General features: G+C 48.0%; 1 protein-coding gene and 1 pseudogene across 4 annotated transcripts in view; both read right to left on the bottom strand.

Annotated features, from left to right (window-relative positions):
* The window catches only part of LOC137509743 (cyclic AMP-responsive element-binding protein 3-like protein 3), a 638,953-nt gene that overhangs the window by 531,039 nt on the left and 89,846 nt on the right, over window positions 1–18,068 (bottom strand). The window lies entirely within an intron of this gene.
* Window positions 7,733–7,875, bottom strand: LOC137533091 (U2 spliceosomal RNA; annotated as a pseudogene).

Raw genomic sequence — 18,068 nt, 5'->3', positions numbered from 1 at the left:
CTGTGCCCATGAATCATGCCTCTTTCACTCGTCTGGCCTTGCCTGCGCCACTTCACTACAGTCCTCAGCAGCGAGATCTGAGAGGCGGTAACAGTATAGGGCGGGCCAGATGGGTGGAAGAGGCATATTTTTGCTCAGTTTTTCAGGCCTCCTCTAGTGTGGCTGGTATTTCAAGTGTTTAGGCAGGTAAATACTCATTTTTTCAGGCTTCACCTAGTGTGGCTGTTTATTTACATTTTTACAAGGAAAAATTCCTGTTGCCTCCGTTGATGCAGCGGGATGCTATCTGTCTAAATGTGGCCACACACAATACAATAAAATGATCCGATTTTACAGCAATTCGATAAAAACGATCGGATCTCCCGAAAGAATCGAAAGCTTTTTTTTTTCATTCGACTGAAAAATCCGATCGGATTTCCTGTTTTCTTCGATTTTAATCGATTCGGAATACCAGATATTTTTCTTCTATATTTCTAAAAATTGTATGGTGCGTGTTAGATGGTCAATTTATTAATATACACACCCTAGCAATTTTTTCAGAGTTTCCAATCATTTTTATCATAATTGGGGAAAAATTTAACATGTGTGGTACATTGGTCATATTTTTGAAATGTTACAATCAGTCAGAAAAATTGATCGCAATTCTGAAATTGAACAGATATTTAAAAAATTGTATGAAGAAAAGATAATATGGATGCCTGACTCACAAGATATGATTACCTCTAAAGGTGCCCATACACTTAACAATTTTCCCGCCGATATACAGCAGATTCGATCACTGTGATCGAATCTGCTGTGAAAACGTTGCTCAAACGCTGACCGAACGATCAATTTCCGTCCGCAATCAAACGTTCTCGTCGATCTGTCCGTGCTGAAGATTTCACTCGATCGCCGGCGGGTCGGGAGTGTGTCAATAGCAGCGTTCGAATGTCCGACGACCAACGCTAGCGGCAATACATTACCTGATCCGGCCGGCTCGTATCCCCGCTGTCACTGCTGCTCCTTCACCGCTGGGCTCCGGCAGGCTTCACTTCTTCCTGTCCCGACAGGAAGCTTAAACAGTAGAGCGCCCTCTACTGTTTAAACTTCCCCGGACAGGAAGTACAGTGAAGCTGCAGCCCTGGAGCCCTTGCTCCGGCCGGATCAGGTAATGTATGCAGGGGGGGCGGCGGCAGCGGCAGCTTCACAGATGGTGAATCGATTTCATGCTGAAATCGATTCACAATCTGTTTGCAGTAAAGGCAGCCATACGATTCCTCTCTGATCAGAGAGGGATCTATCTGTTGGTCGATGGCAAATTGACCAGTGTATAGCCACCTTTAAATTGTCACCTCCTGTTCACGTGGGGGCGTGGTGTTTATGTGAAGAGCGTGGTATTAGATTGGGTTATAGAAGCAGCTGACCTCTGCTGTAAATTGCCTTAGTGGAACATTCAGGCACTTTTCGTTTGTAAGCACTGTTCTTTCAGTAATGACTATTTGTGTCCTCTCTTTCAGGCCTATTTGAGGACTGGCGCCTTTTTATTCATGCTGGAAGGATGGCGTGACTGCTCAACTTTTTGTCACCTGTTCATGTAGGGGCTTGGAGTTTAAGTGAAGAGCATAGTATTAGATTGGATTATAACGGCACCTGACCTCTGCTGTAAATTGATTTAGTGGAAAAATGTAGGTACTTTGTTTGCAAGCATTGTTTTTTCAGTAAAGTTTGCCTTCTCTCTTTCAGGCTTATTTGAGGACTGGTGTTCTTTTCGGTTGGCCTGGAAGGATGATGTGGCTCTAAAGTGGAGTCGTTGGCAACGTGGAACATTGAGTTGTAATATTTAAAATGTTTTAACTTTTAGGTCACAAAAAGTTTCAAACTGTAATAGCTAAATTTGCAATGGCACACATTTCTGGTTTCTGCTAAAGTGGCTGAACATAACAATTTCAACAATCTGTTTATAGTACTCCATATCAAAAAGTACCACAGCCGCATAAATATTGTTTGGCCTCCAGTGAGTTGGGTGCAGGGCAAGCTGAACGACGTCTTGCTCTGTTGTCGCTAAACTCCCCCGCAGTGTTAAATACTATTCCCTCTCCGAGTTGCTACAAGATGTAATTTGGGGTCAGGCGATCCCCGAATTACTCTTGAGAGGGGCACACATCATAGCATTAGTGCTTTGAGGGTAACCCAGCTTCGGCGCTCGCCACTGAGCGCCGTGCACTAAAGGAACCTGCTTCGCCACTGCCCCCTATTACAAGCAGAACATATTACTACACTGTTGTTATTCTCAAGATTCCTCAAAGCCTCTCTTTCTTCCTTTTTTAAATTGTAGTTAACCTGGTAGTGTTCCAATCTAACAGTATTCTCTATGCTTTTAAGTTATTTAGTGAGTAAATCCACTTGGAGCAGGCACCAACGATGAAAGTAATCGTCTCTTTATTAATCACATCTGTTTAAAAGCAGCAGTATAACAACGACAGACCGCTGTTTCGAGCCACCATGCTCGTTATCAAGTTGCCAAAACTGCAATACACATATTAACCTTCCACCACCCCTTATATACCGTATCAGCACCAATCAGTGGTCAGCGTTTGAATCATCCAATCACAGTGTATCAACAGTATGGAGGACCTGATGGGGAACTGTGTAATATACAAAATTCACACCCCCTAGGCAAAACCACTCCCACTGTCTATATGTATTCAAAAATAAAAGTACTTTGGAATCTCACCTACTAGAAACAAACAGTTGTCCTAACTCTCCACCGTTCCCGCCGTGCACAGGAAGAGCCTCCGCATTACAGTGTAACCAAAAAAGCCAAAACGCCGCTTTCGCCGCAGCCAGCCAATCAGCTGTTCAAGATGCCAGCCAATAAAAAACCTCCCCTAGTAAGACGGCGACCAATCCGCATCAGTATGCGTCTTAGCAAATGAACGATGCGTACGTCATGACGCATCCAGACGCCGACCAATCCGCAACATCATGCGGAGAGTTAGGACAACTGTTTGTTTCTAGTAGGTGAGATTCCAAAGTACTTTTATTTTTGAATACATATAGACAGTGGGAGTGGTTTTGCCTAGGGGGTGTGAATTTTGTATACTACACAGTTCCCCATCAGGTCCTCCATACTGTTGATACACTGTGATTGGATGATTCAAACGCTGACCACTGATTGGTGCTGATACGGTATATAAGGAGTGGTGGAAGGTTAATATGTGTATTGCAGTTTTGGCAACTTGATAAAGAGCATGGTGGCTCGAAACAGCAGTCTGTCATTGTTATACTGCTGCTTTTAAACTGATGTGATTAATAAAGAGATGATTACTTTCATCGTTGGTGCCTGCTCTAAGTGGATTTACTGAATTAACGGCTCCAGTGGTGTGGAATGCTACAAGCTTGGGCACACACTTCTCTCATATTTGATGGGTGCTGATCCAAACTTTCTCTGTGTTTACTAAGTTATTTAGTGACTAATTTAATAAAGATCAATGGCAGCAGGGGCGTCGCTAGCCCTATTTTGGGGGGGCACGTGCCCCCAATCTGTCCTGGGGTGCCACGGATCTCCGCCCGGCAGCCCCCTCTGTCAGCCGCCGCCGCGTCACTCAGACCTCAGGATCAGGCGGCGAGCCGGCGACCAATCGTGCGGGCGCTAGGACCCAGCGCCCGCACTGATATGCGGAAGTGACATCACTTCCGCATATCGAGCAGGTGCGTCCGGCGCCCGCTGGTACTGGTCGGGTCGCCGCTGATCATGAGGTCTGATGCGAGGTAAGGGGGGGGAGCGGAGGTGGCTAGAGGGGGGCCTCCCTATCACTCACTCACTCCCTAAAGGGCCTCCCTGGCACTCACTCACTCCCTAAAGGGGATCCCTGGCACTCACTCACTACCTAAAGGGCCTCCCTGTCACTCACTCACTCCCTAAAGGGGCTCCCTGTCACTCACTCACTCCCTAAAGGGGCTCCCTGGCACTCACTCCCTAAAGGGGCTCCCTGTCACTCACTCACTTCCTAAAGGGGCTCCCTGGCACTCACTCACTTCCTAAAGGGGCTCCCTGGCACTCACTCACTGCCTAAAGGGGCTCCCTGGCACTCACTCACTGCCTAAAGGGGCTCCCTGGCACTCACTCACTGCCTAAAGGGCCTCACTGTCACTCACTCACTACCTAAAGGGGACTCCCTGTCACTCACTCACTTCCTAAAGGGGCTCCCTGGCACTCACTCACTTCCTAAAGGGGCTCCCTGGCACTCACTCCCTAAAGGGCCCCCCTCTCACTCACTCACTCCCTAAAGGGGCTCCCTGGCACTCACTCCCTCAAGGGGCTCCCTGGCACTCACTCACTGCCTAAAGGGGCCTCCCTGTCACTCACTCACTTCCTAAAGGGGCTCCCTGGCACTCACTCACTTCCTAAAGGGGCTCCCTGGCACTCACTCACTTCCTAAAGGGGCTCCCTGGCACTCACTCCCTAAAGGGCCCCCCTCTCACTCACTCACTCCCTAAAGGGGCTCCCTGGCACTCACTCACTCCCTCAAGGGGCTCCCTGGCACTCACTCCAGGGGCGTAGGAATAGGCCCTGCAGCCCCTGCGCCCGCGGGGGGGCCCGGCCACCCCCCCCCTGGGGCCCGCTCGGGGCCGTTTTGTGGGTGCTGGAGGGGTGGCAGCATGAGGGGAAAGCCTTGCCCACAGTCGGCGGGGAGAGGGGTAGTTCCCCCCTCTCCCTCACCTCGGGTCTCCCCCTTCTGCGCTCCCCTCCAGCTCGTAAGTGTCTGTGGGGCTGTGGTGGGCAGCGAGCGGCGGGCAGATACATACCTGCTTCCGTGCGTTCCATCGGAGACTTCTCCCTCTAGCAGCTGACGTCACTTCCGGAAGTGACGTCAGCCGCTAGAGGGAGAAGTCTCCGATGGAACGCACGGAAGCAGGTATGTATCTGCCCGCCGCTCGCTGCCCACCACAGCCCCACAGACACTTACGAGCTGGAGGGGAGCGCAGAGGGGAGAGCCCCGAGGTGAGGGAGAGGGGGGAACTACCCCTCTCCCCGCCGACTGTGGGCAAGGCTTTCCCCTCATGCTGCCACCCCTCCAGCACCCACAAAACGGCCGCGAGCGGGCCCCGGGGGGGGGCCCGCTCAGAAAATCTGCAGGGGGGCCCGGTGGGGCCTAGTTACGCCCCAAACTCACTCACTGCCTAAAGGGGCTCCCTGTCACTCACTTCCTAAAGGGGCTCCCTGCCACTCACTCACTCACTCCCTAAAGGGGCTCCCTGTCACTCACTCACTGCCTAAAGGAGCTCCCTGTCACTCACTCCCTAAAGGGGCTCCCTGGCACTCACTCACTGCCTAAAGGGGCTCCCTGGCACTCACTCACTGCCTAAAGGGGCTCCCTAGCACTCACTCACTGCCTGAAGGGGCTCCCTGGCACTCACTCACTGCCTGAAGGGGCTCCCTGGCACTCACTTACTGCCTGAAGGGGCTCCCTTGCACTCACTCACTGCCTGAAGGGGCTCCCTGGCACTCACTCACTGCCTAAAGGGGCTCCCTGGCACGCACTCACTGCCTAAAGGGGCTCCCTGGCACTCACTCACTGCCTGAAGGGGCTCCCTGGCACTCACTCACTGCCTGAAGGGGCTCCCTGGCACTCACTCACTGCCTGAAGGGGCTCCCTGGCACTCACTCACTGCCTGAAGGGGCTCCCTGGCACTCACTCACTGCCTGAAGGGGCTCCCTGGCACTCACTCACTACCTAAAGGGGCTCCCTGGCACTCACTATCGGGGTCCCTGTCACTCACTACCTAACTGAAGGCGCCTGTCACTCACTAGCTAACCTGGGGGTCCCTGTCACTCACTACCTAACTTGGGGGGCTACCATATTAAGGGGGCATTCTGCCTATTTATGTGAAATGCTGTCTATTTATGTGCCTCATGACTGCTGAATTTGACTTGTTGGGAGCCTTATGATTTGTTGGGGGCCTCAAGATTGCTGAATTTGTCTTGTTGGGGGCCTCATGATTTGTTGGAGGCCTCATGATTGCTGAATTTGTCTTGTTGGGTGCCTCATGATTTGTTGTGAAGAGGAAAAGAGCCTAAACCCCTGTGTTGGACAGAGGGAGCGATCTTGACAATACTGTGCAAGTCTGTGTAGTTGTCATCGAAGGGTGCTGCTCTCTTGGGTGCCACTCTAGGTGGTATATAATCTGCAGTAGACAGTGGGATGTGGGGGGATGGGTGGAAAAACAAGGGGTGGGGGAGAGCGCACTCAGGTTGTCATTCAATAAAAATGGCCAGCCGGCCGTGGAATATTCTCACCTGGATCTGTGGCTGACTGTCCCATACGGGGTGGCCAGCAGAAAGGCTTTGTCCCACTTGGACCGGGGACCAAGTCTTGGCAGAAGTCCTCCGCCACAAGGCGTGAAGACGATAGCCTCCTTCAGAGCTGTAGTAGCAGGCTGCTGTTCTGGTATATTTTCCACCTAGCCTGAGTGCTGTGATGCCACTATAGGCGGCTGCACTGTCAGGCAGTCGTGGGTGGATTAAGAAATTTGAGTTTAAGCGATTTGCCAATGCAAGTGTATGCAAGTAGGAAATAGACGGCGGCTGCCGTGTGAATCAAAAGTAAAAACTTTTATTGTAGCTAAGCAATGCGTTTCAGAGGGCTCAACCCTCTTTCATCAGGCTAAAATATTGTTACAAATGAGATGGGTTTATATACTATGCACTCTTCATTGATTGGTGTGACATGGAGTGGGAGATTATCCAATCCCACGTCAGTATGCTGATATGCTGGTGGACCATGATGCATTGTAGTTAAAATGAAGTCGCTGTGAGTGGGTTATTCTCATCGCAAGAAGGGTTTAAAATGAAAGGAAGGGATGCTCTCAAATAGAGATCCATGGGTAAATGGATGCTTTGAATACTTAATTAGATAATTGAGGAACGTCCCACTTTATATGGATTATGTCATGTGTTAGTGCCACATCATTAAACTGTATAATAATATATCTATGGCTCATAATGGGTCATGCCATAATATTGTCACATATGTAAAGCTATGGTGTTGAATTCCATCATATTGGAGTATTATGTGAGTGTATTATCACCACATCTGCTTCAGACAGATGTTAATCCATCTTTTTTTTTTAGCTTGTCTTGGCTCCTGTTGCATGCAACAGGAGTCCCGGGTAAGCAAGGCTATTAGCCCCGTGCGCGGAAAAAGCGTGAGTGCCCTAAAGCACCCCCACAAAATGTGCACGAGTAGCCACGGCCCCACAATACAGCAGGGCCCTTCCGGTGTTCCCCGAAGGGAACTTATCCCCCTTTGCCATCGGCGCAGGGGGTACTAAGCATCCTCCAACCCGAGAGTCGGAGGACACTGGCGGCATCCTCCAACACCCGAAGGGCTGGAGGACCCTGGACTGCCCTGTGGTTGCCCACAGGGCCTGGGCCATGTGGCCATCCACATGGTCCGTGGCTCCTCCGAGAGGGAGCCAGGTGGGAACCGAAGTCCCCTGGAAACCGAAGTCCCCGGTGCCAGCAAGCTGGCCCCGACCTTGCGGCCGGAGTGATAAAAATTCCGCACTCTCTCTAGCCAAAAGGCCGGGGAGCTGCGTTAGTTGGCTATGCATATGGGCAGTACAGACCAAAGCACCCTACTTCCGCCTGAGATCTGCCACATCTCAGGTTTTTTCAGGTGCACCTGGAGTGCCACTTCCAGGGGCAGTACGCCTAAGCAAAGCCCTCAGCCATTCAGCCTCGACCAGGAGTAGATCCATTCCACCAGACCGTGGGAATTATGACTAGGAAGGACACCCTGCCACAGTGCCATCCTTCCAGGCCCCCCAAGGTTTCCCCACTGATAAGAACAGATACTACACTTGATCTTAGCCAAAAGGCCGAGAAGCGATGTTTATTCATCATAGGTTAGTGACACACCAGCGCCATCTGTTGGTTCTTAACCCCCTGCTAACCCCCCCTTGAATTATATTTGCATAATTATTGTCTTTTCCCCTTTTCTGATGATTTCATGCATTTGTAAAGTCTGGTAACACCACCATTGTCTAAAACTAAGTATGTTCTACAGTTTGAAGGTTTTTGGAATTCCATTAATTGAATTATCTTTTTTATCACCATCAGTTTGAACCAGACTTCCCACAATGCAGCCAGTCCTAACTTTAAAGAGAATCTGTATTGTTAAAATTGCACAAAAGTAAACATACCAGTGCGTTAGGGGACATCTCCTATTACCCTCTGACACAATTTCGCCGCTCCTTGCCGCATTAAAAGTGGTTAAAAACAGTTTTAAAAAGTTTGTTTATAAACAAACAAAATGGCCACCAAAACAGGAAGTAGGTTGATGTACAGTATGTCCACACATAGAAAATACATTCATACACAAGCAGGCTGTATACAGCCTTCCTTTTGAATCTCAAGAGATTATTTGTGTGTTTCTTTCCCCCTGTTCTCATGCACTGAAGTTTCAGGCTGCTTGTTTCTTCCTGCAAACAGCTTTGCCCTTGTCTGTAATTCTTCAGTATGTGAAAGCCCAGCCAGCTCAGAGGACGATTTATCCAGCTTGTAAAAGATAAGAGAGAAGAGAGAAGCTGCTCTAATCCTAAATAACACACAGGCAGTGTGCATGCAGAGGCCTGGAAGGGGGAGTTCATAGCAGAACCACAACACTGAAGAACTTGGCAGCCTTCCAGACACAGGCTGACAAGTCTGACAAGAGAGAGATAAGTTGATTTATTACAGAGACAGTGATAGTATAAAGTGCTGCAGTAAGCCAGAACACATTAGAATAGCTTTTTGAACTTGTAGGATGATAAAAAACAGGATGCAATTTTTGTTACGGAGTCTCTTTAACTACAAGTCTTTGATGCCTTTTGGTACATGTTTGCCAATGAGCTGATGGATTAACATCTGTCTGAAGCAGATGTGGTGATAATACACTCACATAATACTCCAATATGATATAATTCAACACCATAGCTTTTAGAGATGGGAAGTTCGGATCTTTTCAATGATCCGGATGATTCGAATCGGATCATTGAAAAGATCCGGATCTTTGATCCGAATCTCGGATCATTTTACAAGGGAAGCATTCGGGGGGTGAAATGACTAGCAGGACAGGAGAGGGGGAGGGGGGTGGACACACAGAGAAGGGGAGAAGATGGACAGAGGGCAATGAGTGGACAGAGAAGGGAGGAGGGAAGCAGAGAGCATAAATGTTTGCTTGCACACAATACCCACACAGGGGCGTAGCAATAGGGGGTGCAGAGGTAGCGACCGCATCGGGGCCCTTGGGCCAGAGGGGCCCCGAAGGGCCCTCCCTCAACTGCAGTATTACCTCTCTATTGGTCCTGTGTTCATAATAATCACTTCTATAGATACTTTGAATAGTGGTAATTATTAACTAGCTGTTCCCCATCCCCTTCTTGCACCTCTGACACTGTAGTTGCCATTACCAGTTTTTGGTGCGACGTATCAATTGTTATGTATAGAGTGCTTGGGGGCCCCCATTGTAAAACTTGCATCGGGGCCCACAGCTCCTTAGCTACGCCACTGTACCCACATGCTGCAATCATATGCTTTACATATATTTCATCTACATGTTCATCTGTATACCTTGAATGGAAACGTCGCACAGTGAAAGAAAGCATTCCCAGAAGATAAGTGCAGCTGTTTAGTGCCGAGTGCAGGAGGATCATGAGGATCATATTGCGCTGCAATCACAGTGCCTGCAAAGTTACTGAGCTGTGCTGAGCCAAAAGTTTCCAATGTGATCACTGTGCACAACTAGGAACAGACAGCCTATAATGAGCAGCACATTTCAGCCAGTATGTGTGCTCTACACATATCTGGCAGTGGCCCCCATGTCCTCTCTACCTCTATCTATCCATCTCTGCTCTGCTTCCAGGACCCCGCTGCCCGCTGGAAGGGGGCATGTCTCTCCTGGCCCCGCCCCTTTTGCGATCCGAATCACTCATTTTGATGATTCAGATGATTCGACTCACAAAATAGATTCGGATCAAAGATCCGAATCGTTCATGATCCGGACAACACTAATAGCTTTACATATGTGACAATATTATGGCATGACCCATTTCTATGTATTATGAGCCATAGATATATTATTATACAGTTTAATGATGTGGCACTAACACATGACATAATCCATATAAAGTGGGATTTATATATATAAAGTTCCTCAATTATCTAATTAAGTATTCAAAGCATCCATTTACCCATGGATCTCTATTTGAGAGCATCCCTTCCTTTCCTTTTAAACCCTTCTTGCGATGAGAATAACCCACTCACAGCGACTTCATTTTAACTACAATGCATCATGGTCCACCAGCATATCAGCATACTGACGTGGGATTGGATAATCTCCCACTCCATGTCACACCAATCAATGAAGAGTGCATAGTATATAAACCCATCTCAATTGTAACAATATTTTAGCCTGATGAAAGAGGGTTGAGCCCTCTGAAACGCGTTGCTTAGCTACAATAAAAGTTTTTACTTTTGATTCACACGGCAGCCGCCGTCTATTTCCTACTTGCATACACTTGCACTGGCAAATCGCTTAAACTCAAATTTCTTAATCCACCCACGACTGCCTGACAGTGCAGCCGCCTATAGTGGCATCACAGCACTCAGGCTAGGTGGAAAATATACCAGAACAGCAGCCTGCTACTACAGCTCTGAAGGAGGCTATCGTCTTCACGCCTTGTGGAGGAGGACTTCTGCCAAGACTTGGTCCCCGGTCCAAGTGGGACAAAGCCTTTCTGCTGGCCACCCCGTATGGGACAGTCAGCCACAGATCCAGGTGAGAATATTCCACGGCCGGCTGGCCATTTTTATTGAATGACAACCTGAGTGCGCTCTCCCCCACCCCTTGTTTTTCCACCCATCCCCCCACATCCCACTCATGATTTGTTGCGGGCCTCATGATTGCTGAATTTGTCTTGTTGGGAGTCACATAATTGCTAACTGCGAGACTATGGGAAAAGCTGAATCCTTATCATATGAGACAATAGCATTAAACCTACTTTTTTAGCTTTTTAAAACAGAAAATAAAACTGGGAGGTTCTAAAAAATTGAATACATTTTCAGGAGTAGGATGGATGAAATTGTTTATCTTCACAGTTTATTTTCAACTTGGATTTTCCATAATGTTCATGTATGAGTTAAAACGTTTGGACAGTATTTAGTTTAAATTGCTGTTGCCACTTTGCGATAGATAAGTGACTTTTGGGTTGCAGTTTGGGCACTTGGCCTCCAAAAGGTTTGCCACCACTGTCATAATCTAATGTCCCACCATTGCTAGGTTCATGTAAATTTGTCTCCACCCGTTACCACACCTATATTCTGGTCCATGGCCCACCCATTTTTCGGTGCGGCACGATAAGCACGCCACACAACGTGATCCTCATATTTTTGGCACGCTAGCTGCAGTGTGCTGAATTCTGCTGCCTACAGTATGTACAGTATACGCTGTTCTCTAGTGCCCTAACTGTGTGCTGATTTACCTCCAGTGTGTACAGTGTAAGGTGTTACTCTGTGCCTTTACTGATTGTAAACTAGCTATATTGTATGCTGATCCCTGCTACTTTCAGTATGTACAGTATTAGCTGTAAAGCCTGGTACACACATACAATTTTGATTAGCCAATTTTAGCTCTGTTCATAAAATTCATTGTCTGTTGGCCCACTTACTGCACGGGGGTGGTAAAATTGGGGGTCAGTGATTGACCAATCAAAATTGTATGTGCGTATACATCTTTGATCTATGCCTATGCTGAGTGTAAATTATCCAAATAAAGGACAGGGGGCTCCATCCAATATTTCGATGGGCAGGCCCGTTATCTGTAGCTTACACTGCTGCTAAGTTCATGTACATTTGGCCCCACCCATGGCCACGCCCACTCACCTCATGGTCATGCCCATTTTTTGCCGCGGCCTGGTGCCCACAGGTGCCCCCGATCTCCAAGGACCCTAGAAACGCCCCTGAATGGCAGGGTGGCTGTTATGGGCGAATGCACTTCTATTTCTGAGACCAAGTCCCTGCAACATCAAACGACTCTCATCTATGGGGCTTGGCAAGGTGGGTCTAAATTCAGGTCGAGGTGTCCCCCAAATTTTTTTTAGTTTAAGAGTTCAAAAAACAAATGTGGAGTTCCATGTCAAGGACAAAAATGTTTGTTAAAGTTTTTTTTTTAGGCAAGAAAGAACTTTTTTTTCTTGCCTAATCTGAGTGTCAGAGCCATGAGGCTGGGCTCTGTTCTTCCCTTGGCAGCTGATTGATTTCATTGCGTTGATGCAGTTGCAATTGTTTTTAGATTCTCTTGTTAGCCTTGGGCTCCTGGCAGCAGGGGTGCTCGGATAGTACTATTTAAAATCCGAATTGATCTGGATCCGGATACCCAGATATCCGGATCCGGTTCGGATATTCAAATCCGACCTTTTAGATATCCGTGGATATCCGGACGCATTATCCGTGGATATCCGACCTATTCGGATATCGGGATAGAAAAACCGGAAGTGCCCTTTAAATAGCTTCCAAAATGTTTTGGAAGGTAAAAAACCACCCTCCTCCTCGTTCATGGATCTTGTCTTCCAGGGATTTGTAGGATGTCAAAAGCAAGCTCACATACAATGGCCAGGAATTTAACCCAGGTCAACTGCTTGGAAGGCAGCTATGCTCACCACTATACCACCAACGTTACATGCTGTAGCCAGCCAGTTCACTCATCTCTTCAACTACAAGAAAGGCCCAGGAGTAGTCTTAGCTACCGTAATATCTACGTTAAGGCAAGGCCCTTATTACACTTTCTCTTACAGGGCTATGGAAACCGTTTTAGCCATGCGATAAAGCGAGGTGCAAAAATGAAATCATGCCTAGCAGAGGATGGTTTCATTCCATTAACTTCTGGGTTATGGGCCCAGCACCCTTCCGCTGCGCCACTCTGCAGTCTGCTTACATTTGTATACAATCTTCAAGTTTAAGAAGGGTACATTAGTTCCCTTCACGAAACACAAAGATAAAGATCGGGATATCTGCAATATCCGCGGATATCCGAGTAATACGCCCAAATATCCGCAGATAGCTATCCAAATTTTTAAAAAAATCCGAATCCGAATCGGATAGTGTAAAAAAGTTCGGATATCCGGGTTACCCGGGTATATCCGGAATCTGGATGAGCATCCCTGTCTGGCAGCAATATGGGCATAATTGATTTTCGGAGGAGACGTGATTGATGTTGAGACCATTTTTGATCCAAATACTCCTGTTAATAATGACTTAGAGGTTACCTTTGTGCATTTTGAAAGACTGTTGGTAAAGTAGAATACTGTCAAATAGGACACTTTAACCACTTAAGGACTGCACTCATAAAACCTCTTAAAGAGAACTCGAGGTGGGATTTAATTATGTTACTGGGGCACAGAGGCTGGTTGTGCCTCCATGCGCGCCGCTATACCCCCCGCAGTGCTGGCGACACGCAACGCGTCGCCAGCACAATGTTTACCTATGCGCTTTACCTATGCGCTGTCAGTCAGCGCCGCTCCCCCGCCTCCTCCGCATCGGCGCTACCCACCTACGTCACTTCCCTCCTATCAGCGGGAGGGAAGGGACACGGGCGGGTATCGCCGATGCGGAGGAGGCGGGGGAGTGGCGCTGACAGACAGCGCTTAGGTAAACATTGTGCTGGCGACATGCTGCGTGTCGCCAGCACTGCGGGGGTATAGCGGCGCGCAGGGGGGACATGGAGGCACACCATGGGGCAACGGAGGCTGGTCTTAGATTGCACAACCAGCCTCTGTGCCCCACTAGCATAATAAAATCCCACCTCGGGTTCTCTTTAAGGACCAGACACTTTTTTTCCATTCAGACCACTGCAGCTTTAACAGTTTATTGCTCGGTCATACAACCTACCATCTAAATTAATTTTACATCCTTTTCTTGTCACTAATACAGCTTTCTTTTGGTGCTATTTGATTGCTCCTGTGATTTTTAGTTTTTATTATATTCGTCAAAAAAGACCTGAATTTAGTCAAAAAAAATGATTTTTTTAACATTCTGTGCTGACATTTTTCAAATAAAGTAAAATTTCTATGTACATTTTTGTCCAAATATATTGTACTACATGTCTGATAAAAAAAACCAATAAGTGTATATTGATTGGTTTGGGTAAAAGTTATAGCGTTTACAAACTATGGTGCAAAAAGTGAATTTTCCCACTTTGAAGCAGCTCTGACTTTTCTGACCACCTGTCAGGTTTCAGGAGGTGCTAGAACTCCAGGATAGTATAAATAAGCCCCAAATAACCCCATTTTGGAAAGAAGACATCCCAAAGTATTCACTAAGAGGCATGGTGAGTTCATAGAAGATTTTATTTTTTGTCACAAGTTAGCGTAAAATTACACTTTGTGACAAAAAAAAATAAATAAAAGAAAGTTTCCATTACAAGAAATCTGCCACGGACTTACCATGCCCCTCTCTGAATACTTTGGGATGTCTACTTTCCAAAATGGGGTCATTTATGGGGTGTGTTTACTGTCCTGGCATTTTGGGGGGTGCTAAATTGTAAGCACCCCTGTAAAGCCTAAAGGTGCTCATAGGACTTTGGACCCCTTAGCGCACATAGGCTGCAAAAAAGTGTCACACATGTGGTATCGCCATACTCAGGAGAAATAGTATAATGTGTTTTGGGGTGTATTTTTACACATACCCATGCTGTGTGGGAGAAATATCTCTGTAAATGAGATTTTTTTATTTTTTTTACACACAATTGTCCATTTACAGAGATATTTCTCCCACCCAGCATGGGTATGTGTAAAAATACACCCCAAAACACATTATACTACTTCTCCTGAGTACGGCAATACCACATGTGTGACACTTTTTTGCAGCCTAGGTGCGCTAATGGGCCCAACGTCCTATTCACAGGTCATTTTGAGGCATTTGGTTTCTAGACTACTCCTCACGGTTTAGGGCCCCTAAAATGCCAGGGAAGTATAGGAACCCCACAAGTGACCCCATTTTAGACAGAAGACACCCCAAGGTATTCCATTAGGTGTATGGTGACTTCATAGAAGATTTTATTTTTTGTCACAAGTTAGTGGAAAATGACACTTTGTGAAAAAAAACAATAAAAATCAATTTCTGCTAACTATTGACAAAAAATAAAATCTTCTATGAACTTATCATACACCTAATGGAATACCTTGGGGTGTCTTCTTTCTAAAATGGGGTCACTTGTGGGCTTCCTATACTGCCCTGGCATTTTAGGGGTCCAAAACCGTGAGGAGTAGTCTAGAAACCAAATGCCTCAAAATGACTGTTCAGGGGTATAAGCATCTGCAAATTTTGATAACAGGTGGTCTATGAGGGGTGGCCTCTTAGATGACAGGTTGTATTGGCACTGAAGTGCAGGAAGCGCAGGATGTTCTCAAATCGTGACCTGGACATGGCAGCAGAGAACATGGGATGTATTAGGTGCGTAGACCAATAAGACCGCAATACATTCTTTTTGACTAGACCCATGTTAAGGAGAAGGCCCCAAAAAAATGTTACGTTCGGAAACTTGGAGTGGCTTCCACTGAAAAGGCTGGGCATAGTAGCTTCTTGGATTGGCGGTTGCGTATTGTGTGGCATAACGGTTGGTCTCAGGCACAATTAAGTCGTACCAGCAGTGATCAGAAAAAAAAAATTCTGTCACTGCGGTGGGGCGGGTGAGGGTTTAACCGGGTGATCAGAAGCCTGCAGGGGGCACATTAGGGCCTGATCTGATGGATAGGAGTGCTAGGGGGTGACGGGTGGTGACAGGAGGTGATTGATGGGTACCTCCGGGGGTGATTAGAGTAGGCTGACCAGATGTCTTTTTTTCCCCGGACAGGTCCTCACAGGTTTTTGAAATGTCCTGGGTGAAGAGAGTCGAACACAGAGCGGGTCAGTAGAGCCGATTGAAGAGACAGAGAGCCGAACAGCCAAGACTCAGTCCAGTGTTTTCCCTAGAGCCTATCAGCTGGGCAGTAGTGTTGTCCGGATCATGAACGATTCGGATCTTTGATCCGGATCTTTTTTGTGAGTCGAATCATCCGGATCATTCGTTCATTGTAATGATTCGGATGATTCGACTCACAAAAAAGATCCGGATCAAAGATCCAAATCATTCATGATCCGGACAACACTACTGCCCAGCTGATAGGCTCTGGGGAAAACACTGGACTGAGTCTTGGCTGTTCGGCTCTCTATCGCTTCAATCGGCTCTTCTGACTCGCTCTGTGTTCAGCTCTCTTCACCCCAGACATTTCAAAAACCTGGGAGGACCTGTCCGGGGAAAAGAGGACATCTGGTCAGCCTAGATTAGAGGGGAGAATAGATGCAATCAATGCACTGGGGAGGTGATCGGAAGGGGGTCTGAGGGCGATCTGAGGGTGTGGGCAGGTCATTGGGTGCCCGCAAGGGGCAGATGAGGGTCTGGTCTGATGGGTATGATGGGTAGCAGTGACAGGGGGTGATTGATGGGTGATCAGTGGGTGATTAGAGGGGAGAACAGATGTAAATAATGCACTGGGGAGGTGATCAGAGGGGGTCTGGGGGGCTATCTGAGGGTGTGGGCGGGTGATTGGGTGCCCGCAAGGGGCAGATTAGGGTCTGATCTGATGGGTAGCAGTGACAGGTGGTGACAGGGGGTGACGGGATGATTGATGGGTGATCAGTAGGTGATTACAGGGGAGAATATATGCAAGCAATGCACTGGCGAGTTGATCAGAGGGGGTCTGGGGGGGCTATCTGAGGCTGTGGGCGGGTGATTGGGTGCCCGCAAGGGGCAGATTAGGGTCTGATCTGATGGATAGCAGTGACAGGTGGTGACGGGGTAATTGATAGGTGATCAGTAGGTGATTACAGGGGAGAATATATGCAAGCAGTGCACTGGTGAGTTGATCAGAGGGGGTTTTGGGGGCTATTTGAGGGCGTGGTGGGTGATTGGGTGCCCACAAGGGGCAGATTAGGGTCTGATCTGATGGGTAGCAGTGACAGGTGGTGACGGGGTGTCTGATGGGTGATTGATGGGTGATCACTTGGTGATTAGAGGGGAGAGCAGATGTAAACAATGCACTTTTGGAGGTGATCTGAGGGTGGGTCTGTGGGCAATCTGAGGGTGTGGGTGGGTGATCAGGTGCCCACAAGGGGCAGGTTAGGGTCTCATCTGATGGGTGGCAGTGACAGGTGGTGACAGGGGGTGATTGATGGGTGATTGACAGGTGATCAGTGGGTGATTACAGGGGAGAATAGATGTATACAGTACACGGGGGGGGGGGGGGGTCTGGGGAGAATCTGAGGGTGTGGGGGGTGATCAGGAGCCCACAGAGGGCAGTTTAGAACCTAATCTACAAAATAGCATTGACAGATAGTGACAGGGAGTGATTGATGGGTGATTAGGGGGGTGATTGGGTGCAAACATGAGGTCTGGGTGGGTGAGCAGGGGGGGTCTGAGGGGTGCTGTGGGCGATCAGGGGGCAGGAGGGGCAGGATCAGTGTGTTTGGGTGCAGACTAGGGTGGCTGCAGCCTGCCCTGGTGGTCCCTCGATCACTGGGACCACCAGGGCAGGAAGCAGCCCGTATAATACTCTTTGTATACATTACAAAGCGTATTATACGCTTTCCATGCGGCGATTGAGGGGTTAACAACCCGCGGGCGCTTCCAAACGGCCGGCGGGTTAACGTCGTAGGTGGGCGAAGCCTATTGCCGGCGGATGCGCGTGCATAACAGCGTCCCAGGACCCGCTGCACATTGGCTATTGGCGGTCGGCAAGTGGTTAACCTTAAGGGCCCAAGCCCACTCACGCAGTAATGACCACTTCTGTCCACCTTTCAGCATCTGTAACATTGATGTGTTGCTGAAAAGCAGACACAACTACATTAGTGGGCTCAGGCCCTAAGTAGATATAAGGAGGACGGTATCATTCCACCTGATGGAGCAGAGCGGTCTGTATGCAAATAGGCACCCAGTATAATAAGTTAGAATTTTTACTGCAAAAGTTCATTTCGCGCAAACTTTCGCGAACCGCAATAGACTTCAATGGGG

Source organism: Hyperolius riggenbachi, chromosome 1, assembly GCF_040937935.1.
Source record: "Hyperolius riggenbachi isolate aHypRig1 chromosome 1, aHypRig1.pri, whole genome shotgun sequence".
Classification (NCBI taxonomy): Eukaryota; Metazoa; Chordata; class Amphibia; order Anura; family Hyperoliidae; genus Hyperolius; species Hyperolius riggenbachi.
Note: the sequence above shows the minus strand (reverse complement) of the source record. Positions and strands in the feature narration are given on the sequence as shown.